This window comes from Taudactylus pleione, unplaced genomic scaffold, assembly GCF_031769625.1.
Source record: "Taudactylus pleione unplaced genomic scaffold, aTauple2 ptg000612l, whole genome shotgun sequence".
In the NCBI taxonomy this organism is placed as follows: Eukaryota; Metazoa; Chordata; class Amphibia; order Anura; family Myobatrachidae; genus Taudactylus; species Taudactylus pleione.
The window spans coordinates 486,751-507,643 of record NW_028285014.1 but is presented as its reverse complement, the minus strand read 5'-3'; the positions used below and the strand labels follow the sequence as shown (position 1 = coordinate 507,643).

Sequence of the window (20,893 nt, the reverse complement as noted above, 5' to 3'; positions counted from 1 at the left end):
GCATGCTATAAAGTTTTATAAAAAGATTAGGGATGTAGGCATTAGAGCAATTTCTCATTGAGCTATGGCTGTTCTGATTTCACTGATTCCTTCTAAACATGTGAGATGTATTTTTTATATGCAGATATGCAAATAACCATTATAGTATCAATTTGGTCAAAGAATTGCTTTGCAACACAGATTACCAAAATCAAACAAGTTAACAGGTAAACACTGAAATTTTCCTAAAGGTTTTTTAAGTTTTATGAAAATATTAGGGATGTAGGCTTTATGGCAATTTCTCATTGGACTATGGATGTTCGGATTTCAATGATTCATTTTAAACATGTGAGATATAATTTTTATATGCAGATATGCAAATATCCTTTATTGTATCAATTTGGTCAAAGATTTTTTTCCAACACAGATTACCAAAATTGAACAAGTTAACAGGTAAATACTTACATTTTCCAAAAGGATACCTTTTTACTATGCACCAAAAACCTAAAAAACCTATAACTATGTGTACATCATGCACATCATTGTTTATGTTGTATTTATTTTCCTATGGGAATTACATTTAGAAATGTACATTCTTTACAACATTGTCATCCATTGAATTCATGCAGAGTTTGAAGATTTCAAATAGTGACAATAAGAATGACTTGACCATGAAGGGACACGAACCCTCAATCTTCTGATCAGAAGTCAGACGCCTCATCCATTATGCCACGCTGTCATCTATGTCGAAATTGTCGAACCTGTGGAAGGTGTGGTAATAGTAACCTCAAGTATAACATTCAAAATTTAGAAGCTTTTTCTAGAGGTATGTTTTGGAAAAACTTGCATATGAATTACAAAATGAAATCCAACATATTTTAGTGATTTATGTTGAGTGAACATTACAAAGTATACCTTTCACATAGCCTAGATTTTGTAAAATCCTTAACTTAGCTGAGAAATAACTTAACTTTTCTATAGGCATGCTATAAAGTTTTATAAAAAGATTAGGGATGTAGGCATTAGAGCAATTTCTCATTGAACTATGGGTGTTCTGATTTCACTGATTCCTTCTAAACATGTGAGATGTATTTTTTATATGCAGATATGCAAATAACCATTATAGTATCAATTTGGTCAAAGAACTGCTTTGCAACACAGATTACCAAAATCAAACAAGTTAACAGGTAAACACTGACATTTTCCTAAAGGTTTTTATAAGTTTTATGAAAATATTAGGGATGTAGGCTTTATAGCAATTTCTCATTGGACTATGGATGTTCGGATTTCAATGATTCATTTTAAACATGTGAGATATAATTTTTATATGCAGATATGCAAATATCCTTTATTGTATCAATTTGGTCAAAGATTTTTTTCCAACACAGATTACCAAAATTGAACAAGTTAAGAGGTAAATACTTACATTTTCCAAAAGGATACCTTTTACTATGCACCAAAAACCTAAAAAACCTATAACTATGTGTACATCATGCACATCATTGTTTATGTTGTATTTATTTTCCTATGGGAATTACATTTAGAGATGTACATTCTTTACAACATTGTCATCCATTGAATTCATGCAGAGTTTGAAGATTTCAAATAGTGACAAAAAGAATGACTTGACCACGAAGGGACATGAACCATCAATCTTCTGATCAGAAGTCAGACGCCTCATCCATTATGCCACGCTGTCATCTATGTCGAAATTGTCGAACCTGTGGAAGGTGTGGTAATAGTAACCTCAAGTATAACATTCAAAATTTAGAAGCTTTTTCTAGAGGTATGTTTTGGAAAAACTTGCATATGAATTACAAAATGAAATCCAACATATTTTAGTGATTTATGTTGAGTGAACATTACAAAGTATACCTTTCACATAGCCTAGATTTTGTAAAATCCTTAACTTAGCTGAGAAATAACTTAACTTTTCTATAGGCATGCTATAAACTTTTATAAAAAGATTAGGGATGTAGGCATTAGAGCAATTTCTCATTGAACTATGGGTGTTCTGATTTCACTGATTCCTTCTAAACATGTGAGATGTATTTTTATATGCAGATATGCAAATAACCATTATAGTATCAATTTGGTCAAAGAACTGCTTTGCAACACAGATTACCAAAATCAAACAAGTTAACAGGTAAACACTTACATTTTCCTAAAGGTTTTTTAAGTTTTATGAAAATATTAGGGATGTAGGCTTTATAGCAATTTCTCATTGGACTATGGATGTTCGGATTTCGATGATTCATTTTAAACATGTGAGATATAATTTTTATATGCAGATATGCAAATATCCTTTATTGTATCAATTTGGTCAAAGATTTTTTTCCAACACAGATTACCAAAATTGAACAAGTTAAGAGGTAAATACTTACATTTTCCAAAAGGATACCTTTTACTATGCACCAAAAACCTAAAAAACCTATAACTATGTGTACATCATGCACATCATTGTTTATGTTGTATTTATTTTCCTATGGGAACTACATTTAGAAATGTACATTCTTTACAACATTGTCAACCATTGAATTCATGCAGAGTTTGAAGATTTCAAATAGTGACAAAAAGAATGACTTGACCACGAAGGGACACGAACCCTCAATCTTCTGATCAGAAGTCAGACGCCTCATCCATTATGCCACGCTGTCATCTATGTCAAAATTGTCGAACCTGTGGAAGGTGTGGTAATAGTAACCTCAAGTATAACATTCAAAATTTAGAAGCTTTTTCTAGAGGTATGTTTTGGAAAAACTTGCATATGAATTACAAAATGAAATCCAACATATTTTAGTGATTTATGTTGAGTGAACATTACAAAGTATACCTTTCACATAGCCTAGATTTTGTAAAATCCTTAACTTAGCTGAGAAATAACTTAACTTTTCTATAGGCATGCTATAAAGTTTTATAAAAAGATTAGGGATGTAGGCATTAGAGCAATTTCTCATTGAACTATGGGTGTTCTGATTTCACTGATTCCTTCTAAACATGTAAGATGTATTTTTTATATGCAGATATGCAAATAACCATTATAGTATCAATTTGGTCAAAGAACTGCTTTGCAACACAGATTACCAAAATCAAACAAGTTAACAGGTAAACACTTACATTTTCCTAAAGGTTTTTTAAGTTTTATGAAAATATTAGGGATGTAGGCTTTATAGCAATTTCTCATTGGACTATGGATGTTCGGATTTCAATGATTCATTTTAAACATGTGAGATATAATTTTTATATGCAGATATGCAAATATCCTTTATTGTATCAATTTGGTCAAAGATTTTTTTCCAACACAGATTACCAAAATTGAACAAGTTAACAGGTAAATACTTACCTTTTCCAAAAGGATACCTTTTACTATGCACCAAAAAACTATAAAAACAATAACTATGTGTACATCATGCACATCATTGTTTATGTTGTATTTATTTTCCTATGGGAATTACATTTAGAAATGTACATTCTTTACAACATTGTCATCCATTGAATTCATGCAGAGTTTGAAGATTTCAAATTGTGACAAAATGAAAGACTCGACCACGAAGGGACTCGAACCCTCAATCTTCTGATCCGAAGTCAGACACCTTATCCATTAGGCCATGCGGTCATCTTTATAGAAGTTGTCGAACCTGTGGAAGATGTGGTAATAGTAACCTCAAGTATAACATTCAAAATTTAGAAGTTTTTTCTAGATATATGTTTTGGAAAAACTTGCATATGAATTACAAAATGAAATCCAACATATTTTAGTGATTTATGTTGAGTGAACATTACAAAGTATACCTTTCACATAGCCTAGATTTTGTAAAATCCTTAACTTAGCTGAGAAATAACTTAACTTTTCTATAGGCATGCTATAAAGTTTTATAAAAAGATTAGGGATGTAGGCATTAGAGCAATTTCTCATTGAGCTATGGCTGTTCTGATTTCACTGATTCCTTCTAAACATGTGAGATGTATTTTTTATATGCAGATATGCAAATAACCATTATAGTATCAATTTGGTCAAAGAATTGCTTTGCAACACAGATTACCAAAATCAAACAAGTTAACAGGTAAACACTGACATTTTCCTAAAAGTTTTTTAAGTTTTATGAAAATATTAGGGATGTAGGCTTTATAGCAATTTCTCATTGGACTATGGATGTTTGGATTTCAATGATTCATTTTAAACATGTGAGATATAATTTTTATATGCAGATATGCAAATATCCTTTATTGTATCAATTTGGTCAAAGATTTTTTTCCAACACAGATTACCAAAATTGAACAAGTTAAGAGGTAACTACTTACATTTTCCAAAAGGATACCTTTTACTATGCACCAAAAACCTAAAAAACCTATAACTATGTATACATCATGCACATCATTGTTTATGTTGTATTTATTTTCCTATGGGAATTACATTTAGAAATGTACATTCTTTACAACATTGTCATCCATTGAATTCATGCAGAGTTTGAAGATTTCAAATAGTGACAAAAAGAAAGACTTGACCTCGAAGGGACACGAACCCTCAATCTTCTGATCAGAAGTCAGACACCTCATCCATTATGCCACGCTGTCATCTATGTCGAAATTGTCGAACCTGTGGAAGGTGTGGTAATAGTAACCTCAAGTATAACATTCAAAATTTAGAAGCTTTTTCTAGAGGTATGTTTTGGAAAAACTTGCATATGAATTACAAAATGAAATCCAACATATTTTAGTGATTTATGTTGAGTGAACATTACAAAGTATACCTTTCACATAGCCTAGATTTTGTAAAATCCTTAACTTAGCTGAGAAATAACTTAACTTTTCTATAGGCATGCTATAAAGTTTTATAAAAAGATTAGGGATGTAGGCATTAGAGCAATTTCTCATTGAACTATGGGTGTTCTGATTTCACTGATTCCTTCTAAACATGTGAGATGTATTTTTTATATGCAGATATGCAAATAACCATTATAGTATCAATTTGGTCAAAGAACTGCTTTGCAACACAGATTACCAAAATCAAACAAGTTAACAGGTAAACACTGACATTTTCCTAAAGGTTTTTTAAGTTTTATGAAAATATTAGGGATGTAGGCTTTATAGCAATTTCTCATTGGACTATGGATGTTCGGATTTCAATGATTCATTTTAAACATGTGAGATATAATTTTTATATGCAGATATGCAAATATCCTTTATTGTATCAATTTGGTCAAAGATTTTTTTCCAACACAGATTACCAAAATTGAACAAGTTATGAGGTAAATACTTACATTTTCCAAAAGGATACCTTTTACTATGCACCAAAAACCTAAAAAACCTATAACTATGTGTACATCATGCACATCATTGTTTATGTTGTATTTATTTTCCTATGGGAATTACATTTAGAAATGTACATTCTTTAAAACATTGTCATCCATTGAATTCATGCAGATTTTGAAGATTTCAAATCGTGACAAAAAGAATGACTTGACCACGAAGGGACACGAACCCTCAATCTTCTGATCAGAAGTCAGACGCCTCATCCATTATGCCACGCTGTCATCTATGTCGAAATTGTCGAACCTGTGGAAGGTGTGGTAATAGTAACCTCAAGTATAACATTCAAAATTTAGAAGCTTTTTCTAGAGGTATGTTTTGGAAAAACTTGCATATGAATTACAAAATGAAATCCAACATATTTTAGTGATTTATGTTGAGTGAACATTACAAAGTATACCTTTCACATAGCCTAGGTTTTGTAAAATCCTTAACTTAGCTGAGAAATAACTTAACTTTTCTATAGGCATGCTATAAAGTTTTATAAAAAGATTAGGGATGTAGGCATTAGAGCAATTTCTCATTGAACTATGGGTGTTCTGATTTCACTGATTCCTTCTAAACATGTGAGATGTATTTTTTATATGCAGATATGCAAATAACCATTATAGTATCAATTTGGTCAAAGAACTGCTTTGCAACACAGATTACCAAAATCAAACAAGTTAACAGGTAAACACTGACATTTTCCTAAAGGTTTTTTAAGTTTTATGAAAATATTAGGGATGTAGGCTTTATAGCAATTTCTCATTGGACTATGGATGTTCGGATTTCAATGATTCATTTTAAACATGTGAGATATAATTTTTATATGCAGATATGCAAATATCCTTTATTGTATCAATTTGGTCAAAGATTTTTTTCCAACACAGATTACCAAAATTGAACAAGTTAAGAGGTAAATACTTACATTTTCCAAAAGGATACCTTTTACTATGCACCAAAAACCTAAAAAACCTATAACTATGTGTACATCATGCACATCATTGTTTATGTTGTATTTATTTTCCTATGGGAATTACATTTAGAAATGTACATTCTTTAAAACATTGTCATCCATTGAATTCATGCAGATTTTGAAGATTTCAAATCGTGACAAAAAGAATGACTTGACCACGAAGGGACACGAACCCTCAATCTTCTGATCAGAAGTCAGACGCCTCATCCATTATGCCACGCTGTCATCTATGTCGAAATTGTCGAACCTGTGGAAGGTGTGGTAATAGTAACCTCAAGTATAACATTCAAAATTTAGAAGCTTTTTCTAGAGGTATGTTTTGGAAAAACTTGCATATGAATTACAAAATGAAATCCAACATATTTTAGTGATTTATGTTGAGTGAACATTACAAAGTATACCTTTCACATAGCCTAGATTTTGTAAAATCCTTAACTTAGCTGAGAAATAACTTAACTTTTCTATAGGCATGCTATAAAGTTTTATAAAAAGATTAGGGATGTAGGCATTAGAGCAATTTCTCATTGAACTATGGGTGTTCTGATTTCACTGATTCCTTCTAAACATGTGAGATGTATTTTTTATATGCAGATATGCAAATAACCATTATAGTATCAATTTGGTCAAAGAACTGCTTTGCAACACAGATTACCAAAATCAAACAAGTTAACAGGTAAACACTTACATTTTCCTAAAGGTTTTTTAAGTTTTATGAAAATATTAGGGATGTAGGCTTTATAGCAATTTCTCATTGGACTATGGATGTTCGGATTTCAATGATTCATTTTAAACATGTGAGATATAATTTTTATATGCAGATATGCAAATATCCTTAATTGTATCAATTTGGTCAAAGATTTTTTTCCAACACGGATTACCAAAATTGAACAAGTTAACAGGTAAATACTTACCTTTTCCAAAAGGATACCTTTTACTATGCACCAAAAACCTAAAAAAACTATAACTATGTGTACATCATGCACTTCATTGTTTATGTTGTATTTATTTTCCTATGGGAATTACATTTAGAAATGTACATTCTTTACAACATTGTCATCCATTGAATTCATGCAGAGTTTGAAGATTTCAAATTGTGACAAAATGAAAGACTCGACCACGAAGGGACTCAAACCCTCAATCTTCTGATCCAAAGTCAGATGCCTTATCCATTAGGCCATGCGGTCATCTTTATAGAAGTTGTCGAACCTGTGGAAGGTGTGGTAATAGTAACCTCAAGTATAACATTCAAAATTTAGAAGTTTTTTCTAGATATATGTTTTGGAAAAACTTGCATATGAATTACAAAATGAAATCCAACATATTTTAGTGATTTATGTTGAGTGAACATTACAAAGTATACCTTTCACATAGCCTAGATTTTGTAAAATCCTTAACTTAGCTGAGAAATAACTTAACTTTTCTATAGGCATGCTATAAAGTTTTATAAAAAGATTAGGGATGTAGGCATTAGAGCAATTTCTCATTGAGCTATGGCTGTTCTGATTTCACTGATTCCTTCTAAACATGTGAGATGTATTTTTTATATGCAGATATGCAAATAACCATTATAGTATCAATTTGGTCAAACAATTGCTTTGCAACACAGATTACCAAAATCAAACAAGTTAACAGGTAAACACTGACATTTTCCTAAAGGTTTTTTAAGTTTTATGAAAATATTAGGGATGTAGGCTTTATAGCAATTTCTCATTGCACTATGGATGTTCGGATTTCAATGATTCATTTTAAACATGTGAGATATAATTTTTATATGCAGATATGCAAATATCCTTAATTGTATCAATTTGGTCAAAGATTTTTTTCCAACACAGATTACCAAAATTGAACAAGTTAACAGGTAAATACTTACCTTTTCCAAAAGGATACCTTTTACTATGCACCAAAAACCTAAAAAACCTATTACTATGTGTACATCATGCACATCATTGTTTATGTTGTATTTATTTTCCTATGGGAATTACATTTAGAAATGTACATTCTTTACAACATTGTCATCCATTGAATTCATGCAGAGTTTGAAGATTTCAAATCGTGACAAAAAGAATGACTTGACCACGAAGGGACACGAACCCTCAATCTTCTGATCAGAAGTCAGACGCCTCATCCATTATGCCACGCTGTCATCTATGTCGAAATTGTCGAACCTGTGGAAGGTGTGGTAATAGTAACCTCAAGTATAACATTCAAAATTTAGAAGCTTTTTCTAGAGGTATGTTTTGGAAAAACTTGCATATGAATTACAAAATGAAATCCAACATATTTTAGTGATTTATGTTGAGTGAACATTACAAAGTATACCTTTCACATAGCCTAGATTTTGTAAAATCCTTAACTTAGCTGAGAAATAACTTAACTTTTCTATAGGCATGCTATAAAGTTTTATAAAAAGATTAGGGATGTAGGCATTAGAGCAATTTCTCATTGAACTATGGGTGTTCTGATTTCACTGATTCCTTCTAAACATGTGAGATGTATTTTTTATATGCAGATATGCAAATAACCATTATAGTATCAATTTGGTCAAAGAACTGCTTTGCAACACAGATTACCAAAATCAAACAAGTTAACAGGTAAACACTTACATTTTCCTAAAGGTTTTTTAAGTTTTATGAAAATATTAGGGATGTAGGCTTTATAGCAATTTCTCATTGGACTATGGATGTTCGGATTTCAATGATTCATTTTAAACATGTGAGATATAATTTTTATATGCAGATATGCAAATATTCTTAATTGTATCAATTTGGTCAAAGATTTTTTTCCAACACAGATTACCAAAATTGAACAAGTTAACAGGTAAATACTTACCTTTTCCAAAAGGATACCTTTTACTATGCACCAAAAACCTAAAAAAACTATAACTATGTGTACATCATGCACTTCATTGTTTATGTTGTATTTATTTTCCTATGGGAATTACATTTAGAAATGTACATTCTTTACAACATTGTCATCCATTGAATTCATGCAGAGTTTGAAGATTTCAAATTGTGACAAAATGAAAGACTCGACAACGAAAGGACTCGAACCCTCAATCTTCTGATCCGAAGTCAGATGCTTTATCCATTAGGCCACGCGGTCATCTTAATAGTAGTTGTCGAACCTGTGGAAGCTGTGGTAATAGTAACCTCAAGTATAACATTCAAAATTTAGAAGTTTTTTCTAGATATATGTTTTGGAAAAACTTGCATATGAATTACAAAATGAAATCCAACATATTTTAGTGATTTATGTTGAGTGAACATTACAAAGTATACCTTTCACATAGCCTAGATTTTGTAAAATCCTTAACTTAGCTGAGAAATAACTTAACTTTTCTATAGGCATGCTATAAAGTTTTATAAAAAGATTAGGGATGTAGGCATTAGAGCAATTTCTCATTGAACTATGGGTGTTCTGATTTCACTGATTCCTTCTAAACATGTGAGATGTATTTTTTATATGCAGATATGCAAATAACCATTATAGTATCAATTTGGTCAAAGAACTGCTTTGCAACACAGATTACCAAAATCAAACAAGTTAACAGGTAAACACTTACATTTTCCTAAAGGTTTTTTAAGTTTTATGAAAATATTAGGGATGTAGGCTTTTTAGCAATTTCTCATTGGACTATGGATGTTCGGATTTCAATGATTCATTTTAAACATGTGAGATATAATTTTTATATGCAGATATGCAAATATCCTTTATTGTATCAATTTGGTCAAAGATTTTTTTCCAACACAAATTACCAAAATTGAACAAGTTAACAGGTGAATACTTACCTTTTCCAAAAGGATACCTTTTACTATGCACCAAAAACCTAAAAAAACTATAACTATGTGTACATCATGCACATCATTGTTTATGTTGTATTTATTTTCCTATGGGAATTACATTTAGAAATGTACATTCTTTACAACATTGTCATCCATTGAATTCATGCAGAGTTTGAAGATTTCAAATAGTGACAAAAAGAATGACTTGACCATGAAGGGACACGAACCCTCAATCTTCTGATCAGAAGTCAGACGCCTCATCCATTATGCCATGCTGTCATCTATGTCAAAATTGTCGAACCTGTGGAAGGTGTGGTAATAGTAACCTCAAGTATAACATTCAAAATTTAGAAGCTTTATCTAGAGGTATGTTTTGGAAAAACTTGCATATGAATTACAAAATGAAATCCAACATATTTTAGTGATTTATGTTGAGTGAACATTACAAAGTATACCTTTCACATAGCCTAGATTTTGTAAAATCCTTAACTTAGCTGAGAAATAACTTCACTTTTCTATAGGCATGCTATAAAGTTTTATAAAAAGATTAGGGATGTAGGCATTAGAGCAATTTCTCATTGAACTATGGGTGTTCTGATTTCACTGATTCCTTCTAAACATGTGAGATGTATTTTTTATATGCAGATATGCAAATAACCATTATAGTATCAATTTGGTCAAAGAACTGCTTTGCAACACAGATTACCAAAATCAAACAAGTTAACAGGTAAACACTTACATTTTCCTAAAGGTTTTTTAAGAATTATAAAAATATTAGGGATGTAGGCTTTATAGCAATTTCTCATTGGACTATGGATGTTCGGATTTCAATGATTCATTTTAAACATGTGAGATATAATTTTTATATGCAGATATGCAATATCCTTTATTGTATCAATTTGGTCAAAGATTTTTTTCCAACACAGATTACCAAAATTGAACAAGTTAACAGGTAAATACTTACCTTTTCCAAAAGGATACCTTTTACTATGCACCAAAAACCTAAAAAAACTATAACTATGTGTACATCATGCACATCATTGTTTATGTTGTATTTATTTTCCTATGGGAATTACATTTAGAAATGTACATTCTTTACAACATTGTCATCCATTGAATTCATGCAGAGTTTGAAGATTTCAAATTGTGACAAAATGAAAGACTCGACCACGAAGGGACTCGAACCCTCAATCTTCTGATCCGAAGTCAGATGCCTTATCCATTAGGCCACGCGGTCATCTTTATAGAAGTTGTCGAACCTGTGGAAGGTGTGGTAATAGTAACCTCAAGTATAACATTCAAAATTTAGACGTTTTTTCTAGATATATGTTTTGGAAAAACTTGCATATGAATTACAAAATGAAATCCAACATATTTTAGTGATTTATGTTGAGTGAACATTACAGAGTATACCTTTCACATAGCCTAGATTTTGTAAAATCCTTAACTTAGCTGAGAAATAACTTAACTTTTCTATAGGCATGCTATAAAGTTTTATAAAAAGATTAGGGATGTAGGCATTAGAGCAATTTCTCATTGAGCTATGGCTGTTCTGATTTCACTGATTCCTTCTAAACATGTGAGATGTATTTTTTATATGCAGATATGCAAATAACCATTATAGTATCAATTTGGTCAAAGAATTGCTTTGCAACACAGATTACCAAAATCAAACAAGTTAACAGGTAAACACTGAAATTTTCCTAAAGGTTTTTTAAGTTTTATGAAAATATTAGGGATGTAGGCTTTATGGCAATTTCTCATTGGACTATGGATGTTCGGATTTCAATGATTCATTTTAAACATGTGAGATATAATTTTTATATGCAGATATGCAAATATCCTTTATTGTATCAATTTGGTCAAAGATTTTTTTCCAACACAGATTACCAAAATTGAACAAGTTAACAGGTAAATACTTACATTTTCCAAAAGGATACCTTTTACTATGCACCAAAAACCTAAAAAACCTATAACTATGTGTACATCATGCACATCATTGTTTATGTTGTATTTATTTTCCTATGGGAATTACATTTAGAAATGTACATTCTTTACAACATTGTCATCCATTGAATTCATGCAGAGTTTGAAGATTTCAAATAGTGACAATAAGAATGACTTGACCATGAAGGGACACGAACCCTCAATCTTCTGATCAGAAGTCAGACGCCTCATCCATTATGCCACGCTGTCATCTATGTCGAAATTGTCGAACCTGTGGAAGGTGTGGTAATAGTAACCTCAAGTATAACATTCAAAATTTAGAAGCTTTTTCTAGAGGTATGTTTTGGAAAAACTTGCATATGAATTACAAAATGAAATCCAACATATTTTAGTGATTTATGTTGAGTGAACATTACAAAGTATACCTTTCACATAGCCTAGATTTTGTAAAATCCTTAACTTAGCTGAGAAATAACTTAACTTTTCTATAGGCATGCTATAAAGTTTTATAAAAAGATTAGGGATGTAGGCATTAGAGCAATTTCTCATTGAACTATGGGTGTTCTGATTTCACTGATTCCTTCTAAACATGTGAGATGTATTTTTTATATGCAGATATGCAAATAACCATTATAGTATCAATTTGGTCAAAGAACTGCTTTGCAACACAGATTACCAAAATCAAACAAGTTAACAGGTAAACACTGACATTTTCCTAAAGGTTTTTATAAGTTTTATGAAAATATTAGGGATGTAGGCTTTATAGCAATTTCTCATTGGACTATGGATGTTCGGATTTCGATGATTCATTTTAAACATGTGAGATATAATTTTTATATGCAGATATGCAAATATCCTTTATTGTATCAATTTGGTCAAAGATTTTTTTCCAACACAGATTACCAAAATTGAACAAGTTAAGAGGTAAATACTTACATTTTCCAAAAGGATACCTTTTACTATGCACCAAAAACCTAAAAAACCTATAACTATGTGTACATCATGCACATCATTGTTTATGTTGTATTTATTTTCCTATGGGAACTACATTTAGAAATGTACATTCTTTACAACATTGTCAACCATTGAATTCATGCAGAGTTTGAAGATTTCAAATAGTGACAAAAAGAATGACTTGACCACGAAGGGACACGAACCCTCAATCTTCTGATCAGAAGTCAGACGCCTCATCCATTATGCCACGCTGTCATCTATGTCAAAATTGTCGAACCTGTGGAAGGTGTGGTAATAGTAACCTCAAGTATAACATTCAAAATTTAGAAGCTTTTTCTAGAGGTATGTTTTGGAAAAACTTGCATATGAATTACAAAATGAAATCCAACATATTTTAGTGATTTATGTTGAGTGAACATTACAAAGTATACCTTTCACATAGCCTAGATTTTGTAAAATCCTTAACTTAGCTGAGAAATAACTTAACTTTTCTATAGGCATGCTATAAAGTTTTATAAAAAGATTAGGGATGTAGGCATTAGAGCAATTTCTCATTGAACTATGGGTGTTCTGATTTCACTGATTCCTTCTAAACATGTAAGATGTATTTTTTATATGCAGATATGCAAATAACCATTATAGTATCAATTTGGTCAAAGAACTGCTTTGCAACACAGATTACCAAAATCAAACAAGTTAACAGGTAAACACTTACATTTTCCTAAAGGTTTTTTAAGTTTTATGAAAATATTAGGGATGTAGGCTTTATAGCAATTTCTCATTGGACTATGGATGTTCGGATTTCAATGATTCATTTTAAACATGTGAGATATAATTTTTATATGCAGATATGCAAATATCCTTTATTGTATCAATTTGGTCAAAGATTTTTTTCCAACACAGATTACCAAAATTGAACAAGTTAACAGGTAAATACTTACCTTTTCCAAAAGGATACCTTTTACTATGCACCAAAAAACTATAAAAACAATAACTATGTGTACATCATGCACATCATTGTTTATGTTGTATTTATTTTCCTATGGGAATTACATTTAGAAATGTACATTCTTTACAACATTGTCATCCATTGAATTCATGCAGAGTTTGAAGATTTCAAATTGTGACAAAATGAAAGACTCGACCACGAAGGGACTCGAACCCTCAATCTTCTGATCCGAAGTCAGACACCTTATCCATTAGGCCATGCGGTCATCTTTATAGAAGTTGTCGAACCTGTGGAAGATGTGGTAATAGTAACCTCAAGTATAACATTCAAAATTTAGAAGTTTTTTCTAGATATATGTTTTGGAAAAACTTGCATATGAATTACAAAATGAAATCCAACATATTTTAGTGATTTATGTTGAGTGAACATTACAAAGTATACCTTTCACATAGCCTAGATTTTGTAAAATCCTTAACTTAGCTGAGAAATAACTTAACTTTTCTATAGGCATGCTATAAAGTTTTATAAAAAGATTAGGGATGTAGGCATTAGAGCAATTTCTCATTGAGCTATGGCTGTTCTGATTTCACTGATTCCTTCTAAACATGTGAGATGTATTTTTTATATGCAGATATGCAAATAACCATTATAGTATCAATTTGGTCAAAGAATTGCTTTGCAACACAGATTACCAAAATCAAACAAGTTAACAGGTAAACACTGACATTTTCCTAAAAGTTTTTTAAGTTTTATGAAAATATTAGGGATGTAGGCTTTATAGCAATTTCTCATTGGACTATGGATGTTTGGATTTCAATGATTCATTTTAAACATGTGAGATATAATTTTTATATGCAGATATGCAAATATCCTTTATTGTATCAATTTGGTCAAAGATTTTTTTCCAACACAGATTACCAAAATTGAACAAGTTAAGAGGTAACTACTTACATTTTCCAAAAGGATACCTTTTACTATGCACCAAAAACCTAAAAAACCTATAACTATGTATACATCATGCACATCATTGTTTATGTTGTATTTATTTTCCTATGGGAATTACATTTAGAAATGTACATTCTTTACAACATTGTCATCCATTGAATTCATGCAGAGTTTGAAGATTTCAAATAGTGACAAAAAGAATGACTTCACCACGAAGGGACACAAACCCTCAATCTTCTGATCAGAAGTCAGACGCCTCATCCATTATGCCACGCTGTCATCTATGTCGAAATTGTCGAACCTGTGGAAGGTGTGGTAATAGTAACCTCAAGTATAACATTCAAAATTTAGAAGTTTTTTCTAGATATATATTTTGGAAAAACTTGCATATGAATTACAAAATGAAATCCAACATATTTTAGTGATTTATGTTGAGTGAACATTACAAAGTATACCTTTCACATAGCCTAGATTTTGTAAAATCCTTAACTTAGCTGAGAAATAACTTAACTATTCTATAGGCATGCTATAAAGTTTTATAAAAAGATTTGGGATGTAGGCATTAGAGCAATTTCTCATTGAACTATGGCTGTTCTGATTTCACTGATTCCTTCTAAACATGTGAGATGTATTTTTTATATGCAGATATGCAAATAACCATTATAGTATCAATTTGGTCAAAGAATTGCTTTGCAACACAGATTACCAAAATCAAACAAGTTAACAGGTAAACACTGACATTTTCCTAAAGGTTTTTTAAGTTTTATGAAAATATTAGGGATGTAGGCTTTATAGCAATTTCTCATTGGACTATGGATGTTTGGATTTCAATGATTCATTTTAAACATGTGAGATATAATTTTTATATGCAGATATGCAAATATCCTTTATTGTATCAACTTGGTCAAAGATTTTTTTCCAACACAGATTACCAAAATTGAACAAGTTAAGAGGTAAATACTTACATTTTCCAAAAGGATACCTTTTACTATGCACCAAAAACCTAAAAAACCTATAACTATGTATACATCATGCACATCATTGTTTATGTTGTATTTATTTTCCTATGGGAATTACATTTAGAAATGTACATTCTTTACAACATTGTCATCCATTGAATTCATGCAGAGTTTGAAGATTTCAAATAGTGACAAAAAGAATGACTTGACCATGAAGGGACACGAACCCTCAATCTTCTGATCAGAAGTCAGACGCCTCTTCCATTATGCCACGCTGTCATCTATGTCGAAATTGTCGAACCTGTGGAAGGTGTGGTAATAGTAACCTCAAGTATAACATTCAAAATTTAGAAGCTTTTTCTAGAGGTATGTTTTGGAAAAACTTGCATATGAATTACAATATGAAATCCAACATATTTTAGTGATTTATGTTGAGTGAACATTACAAAGTATACCTTTCACATAGCCTAGATTTTGTAAAATCCTTAACTTAGCTGAGAAATAACTTAACTTTTCTATAGGCATGCTATAAAGTTTTATAAAAAGATTAGGGATGTAGGCATTAGAGCAATTTCTCATTGAACTATGGGTGTTCTGATTTCACTGATTCCTTCTAAACATGTGAGATGTATTTTTTATATGCAGATATGCAAATAACCATTATAGTATCAATTTGGTCAAAGAACTGCTTTGCAACACAGATTACCAAAATCAAACAAGTTAACAGGTAAACACTTACATTTTCCTAAAGGTTTTTTAAGTTTTATGAAAATATTAGGGATGTAGGCTTTATAGCAATTTCTCATTGGACTATGGATGTTTGGATTTCGATGATTCATTTTAAACATGTGAGATATAATTTTTATATGCAGATATGCAAATATCCTTTATTGTATCAATTTGGTCAAAGATTTTTTTCCAACACAGATTACCAAAATTGAACAAGTTAAGAGGTAAATACTTACATTTTCCAAAAGGATACCTTTTACTATGCACCAAAAACCTAAAAAACCTATAACTATGTGTACATCATGCACATCATTGTTTATGTTGTATTTATTTTCCTATGGGAATTACATTTAGAAATGTACATTCTTTACAACATTGTCATCCATTGAATTCATGCAGAGTTTGAAGATTTCAAATAGTGACAAAAAGAATGACTTGACCACGAAGGGACACGAACCCTCAATCTTCTGATCAGAAGTCAGACGCCTCATCCATTATGCCACGCTGTCATCTATGTCGAAATTGTCGAACCTGTGGAAGGTGTGGTAATAGTAACCTCAAGTATAACATTCAAAATTTAGAAGCTTTTTCTAGAGGTATGTTTTGGAAAAACTTGCATATGAATTACAAAATGAAATCCAACATATTTTAGTGATTTATGTTGAGTGAACATTACAAAGTATACCTTTCACATAGCCTAGATTTTGTAAAATCCTTAACTTAGCTGAGAAATAACTTAACTTTTCTATAGGCATGCTATAAAGTTTTATAAAAAGATTAGGGATGTAGGCATTAGAGCAATTTCTCATTGAACTATGGGTGTTCTGATTTCACTGATTCCTTCTAAACATGTGAGATGTATTTTTTATATGCAGATATGCAAATAACCATTATAGTATCAATTTGGTCAAAGAACTGCTTTGCAACACAGATTACCAAAATCAAACAAGTTAACAGGTAAACACTTACATTTTCCTAAAGGTTTTTTAAGTTTTATGAAAATATTAGGGATGTAGGCTTTATAGCAATTTCTCATTGGACTATGGATGTTTGGATTTCGATGATTCATTTTAAACATGTGAGATATAATTTTTATATGCAGATATGCAAATATCCTTTATTGTATCAATTTGGTCAAAGATTTTTTTCCAACACAGATTACCAAAATTGAACAAGTTAAGAGGTAAATACTTACATTTTCCAAAAGGATACCTTTTACTATGCACCAAAAACCTAAAAAACCTATAACTATGTGTACATCATGCACATCATTGTTTATGTTGTATTTATTTTCCTATGGGAATTACATTTAGAAATGTACATTCTTTACAACATTGTCATCCATTGAATTCATGCAGAGTTTGAAGATTTCAAATAGTGACAAAAAGAATGACTTGACCACGAAGGGACACGAACCCTCAATCTTCTGATCAGAAGTCAGACGCCTCATCCATTATGCCACGCTGTCATCTATGTCGAAATTGTCGAACCTGTGGAAGGTGTGGTAATAGTAACCTCAAGTATAACATTCAAAATTTAGAAGCTTTTTCTAGAGGTATGTTTTGGAAAAACTTGCATATGAATTACAAAATGAAATCCAACATATTTTAGTGATTTATGTTGAGTGAACATTACAAAGTATACCTTTCACATAGCCTAGATTTTGTAAAATCCTTAACTTAGCTGAGAAATAACTTAACTTTTCTATAGGCATGCTATAAAGTTTTATAAAAAGATTAGGGATGTAGGCATTAGAGCAATTTCTCATTGAACTATGGGTGTTCTGATTTCACTGATTCCTTCTAAACATGTGAGATGTATTTTTTATATGCAGATATGCAAATAACCATTATAGTATCAATTTGGTCAAGGAACTGCTTTGCAACACAGATTACCAAAATCAAACAAGTTAACAGGTAAACACTTACATTTTCCTAAAGGTTTTTTAAGTTTTATGAAAATATTAGGGATGTAGGCTTTATAGCAATTTGTCATTGGACTATGGATGTTTGCATTTCAATGATTCATTTTAAACATGTGAGATATAATTTTTATATGCAGATATGCAATATCCTTTATTGTATCAATTTGGTCAAAGATTTTTTTCCAACACAGATTACCAAAATTGAACAAGTTAAGAGGTAAATACTTACCTTTTCCAAAAGGATACCTTTTACTATTCACCAAAAACCTAAAAAAAACTATAACTATGTGTACATCATGCACATCATTGTTTATGTTGTATTTATTTTCCTATGGGAATTACATTTAGAAATGTACATTCTTTACAACATTGTCATCCATTGAATTCATGCAGAGTTTGAAGATTTCAAATTGTGACAAAATGAAAGACTCGACCACGAAGGGACTCGAACCCTCAATCTTCTGATCCGAAGTCAGACGGCTTATCCATTAGGCCACGCGGTCATCTTTATAGAAGTTGTCGAACCTGTGGAAGGTGTGGTAAAAGTAACCTCAAGTATAACATTCAAAATTTAGAAGTTTTTTCTAGATATATGTTTTGGAAAAACTTGCATATGAATTACAAAATGAAATCCAACATATTTTAGTGATTTATGTTGAGTGAACATTACAAAGTATACCTTTCACATAGCCTAGATTTTGTAAAATCCTTAACTTAGCTGAGAAATAACTTAACTTTTCTATAGGCATGCTATAAAGTTTTATAAAAAGATTAGGGATGTAGGCATTAGAGCAATTTCTCATTGAGCTATGGCTGTTCAGATTTCACTGATTCCTTCTAAACATGTGAGATGTATTTTTTATATGCAGATATGAAAATAACCATTATAGTATCAATTTGGTCAAAGAATTGCTTTGCAACACAGATTACCAAAATCAAACAAGTTAACAGGTAAACACTGACATTTTCCTAAAGGTTTTTTAAGTTTATGAAAATATTAGGGATGTAGGCTTTATAGCAATTTCTCATTGGACTATGGATGTTCGCATTTCAATGATTCATTTTAAACATGTGAGATATAATTTTTATATGCAGATATGCAATATCCTTTATTGTATCAATTTGGTCAAAGATTTTTTTCCAACACAGATTACCAAAATTGAACAAGTTAACAGGTAAATACTTTCCTTTTCCAAAAGGATACCTTTTACTATGCACCAAAAACCTAAAAAAACTATAACTATGTGTTCTTCATGCACATCATTGTTTATGTTGTATTTATTTTCCTATGGGAATTACATTTAGAAATGTACATTCTTTACAACATTGTCATCCATTGAATTCATGCAGAGTTTGAAGATTTCAAATAGTGACAAAAATAATGACCACGAAGGGACACGAACCCTCAATCTTCTGATCAGAAGTCAGACGCCTCATCCATTATGCCACGCTGTCATCTATGTCGAAATTGTCGAACCTGTGGAAGGTGTGGTAATAGTAACCTCAAGTATAACATTCAAAATTTAGAAGCTTTTTCTAGAGGTATGTTTTGGAAAAACTTGCATATGAATTACAAAAAGAAATCCAACATATTTTAGTGATTTATGTTGAGTGAACATTACAAAGTATACCTTTCACATAGCCTAGATTTTGTAAAATCCTTAACTTAGCTGAGAAATAACTTAACTATTCTATAGGCATGCTATAAAGTTTTATAAAAAGATTAGGGATGTAGGCATTAGAGCAATTTCTCATTGAACTATGGGTGTTCTGATTTCACTGATTCCTTCTAAACATGTGAGATGTATTTTTTATATGCAGATATGCAAATAACCATTATAGTATCAATTTGGTCAAAGAATTGCTTTGCAACACAGATTACCAAAATCAAACAAGTTAACAGGTAAACACTGACATTTTCCTAAAGGTTTTTTAAGTTTTATGAAAATATTTTAGGGATGTAGGCTTCATAGCAATTTCTCATTGGACTATGGATGTTTGGATTTCAATGATTCATTTTAAACATGTGAGATATAATTTTTATATGCAGATATGCAAATATCCTTTATTGTATCAATTTGGTCAAAGATTTTTTTCCAACACAGATTACCAAAATTGAACAAGTTAAGAGGTAAATACTTACATTTTCCAAAAGGATACCTTTTACTATGCACCAAAAACCTAAAAAACCTATAACTATGTGTACATCATGCACATCATTGTTTATGTTGTATTTATTTTCCTATGGGAATTACATTTAGAAATGTACATTCTTTACAACATTGTCATCCATTGAATTCATGCAGAGTTTGAAGATTTCAAATAGTGACAAAAAGAATGACTTGACCACGAAGGGACACGAACCCTCAATCTTCTGATCAGAAGTCAGACGCCTCATCCATTATGCCACGCTGTCATCTATGTCGAAATTGTTGAACCTGTGGAAGGTGTGGTAAT

General features: G+C 31.0%; 5 non-coding genes across 5 annotated transcripts; all 5 read right to left on the bottom strand.

Moving 5' to 3' along the window:
• Positions 1–3,522: 3,522 nt before the first annotated feature.
• Positions 3,523–3,595, bottom strand: TRNAR-UCG (transfer RNA arginine (anticodon UCG)). The gene has a single exon. It is a non-coding gene; the product is annotated as a tRNA-Arg (tRNA).
• A 3,763-nt stretch (positions 3,596–7,358) lies between these two features.
• TRNAQ-UUG (transfer RNA glutamine (anticodon UUG)) lies at positions 7,359–7,431 on the bottom strand. The gene has a single exon. It is a non-coding gene; the product is annotated as a tRNA-Gln (tRNA).
• Positions 7,432–11,193: 3,762 nt separating this feature from the next.
• Positions 11,194–11,266, bottom strand: TRNAR-UCG (transfer RNA arginine (anticodon UCG)). Its single transcript has one exon. It is a non-coding gene; the product is annotated as a tRNA-Arg (tRNA).
• A 2,805-nt stretch (positions 11,267–14,071) lies between these two features.
• Positions 14,072–14,144, bottom strand: TRNAR-UCG (transfer RNA arginine (anticodon UCG)). The gene has a single exon. It is a non-coding gene; the product is annotated as a tRNA-Arg (tRNA).
• Positions 14,145–18,866: 4,722 nt separating this feature from the next.
• On the bottom strand, positions 18,867–18,939 carry TRNAR-UCG (transfer RNA arginine (anticodon UCG)). The gene has a single exon. It is a non-coding gene; the product is annotated as a tRNA-Arg (tRNA).
• Between the last annotated feature and the right edge of the window lie 1,954 nt (positions 18,940–20,893).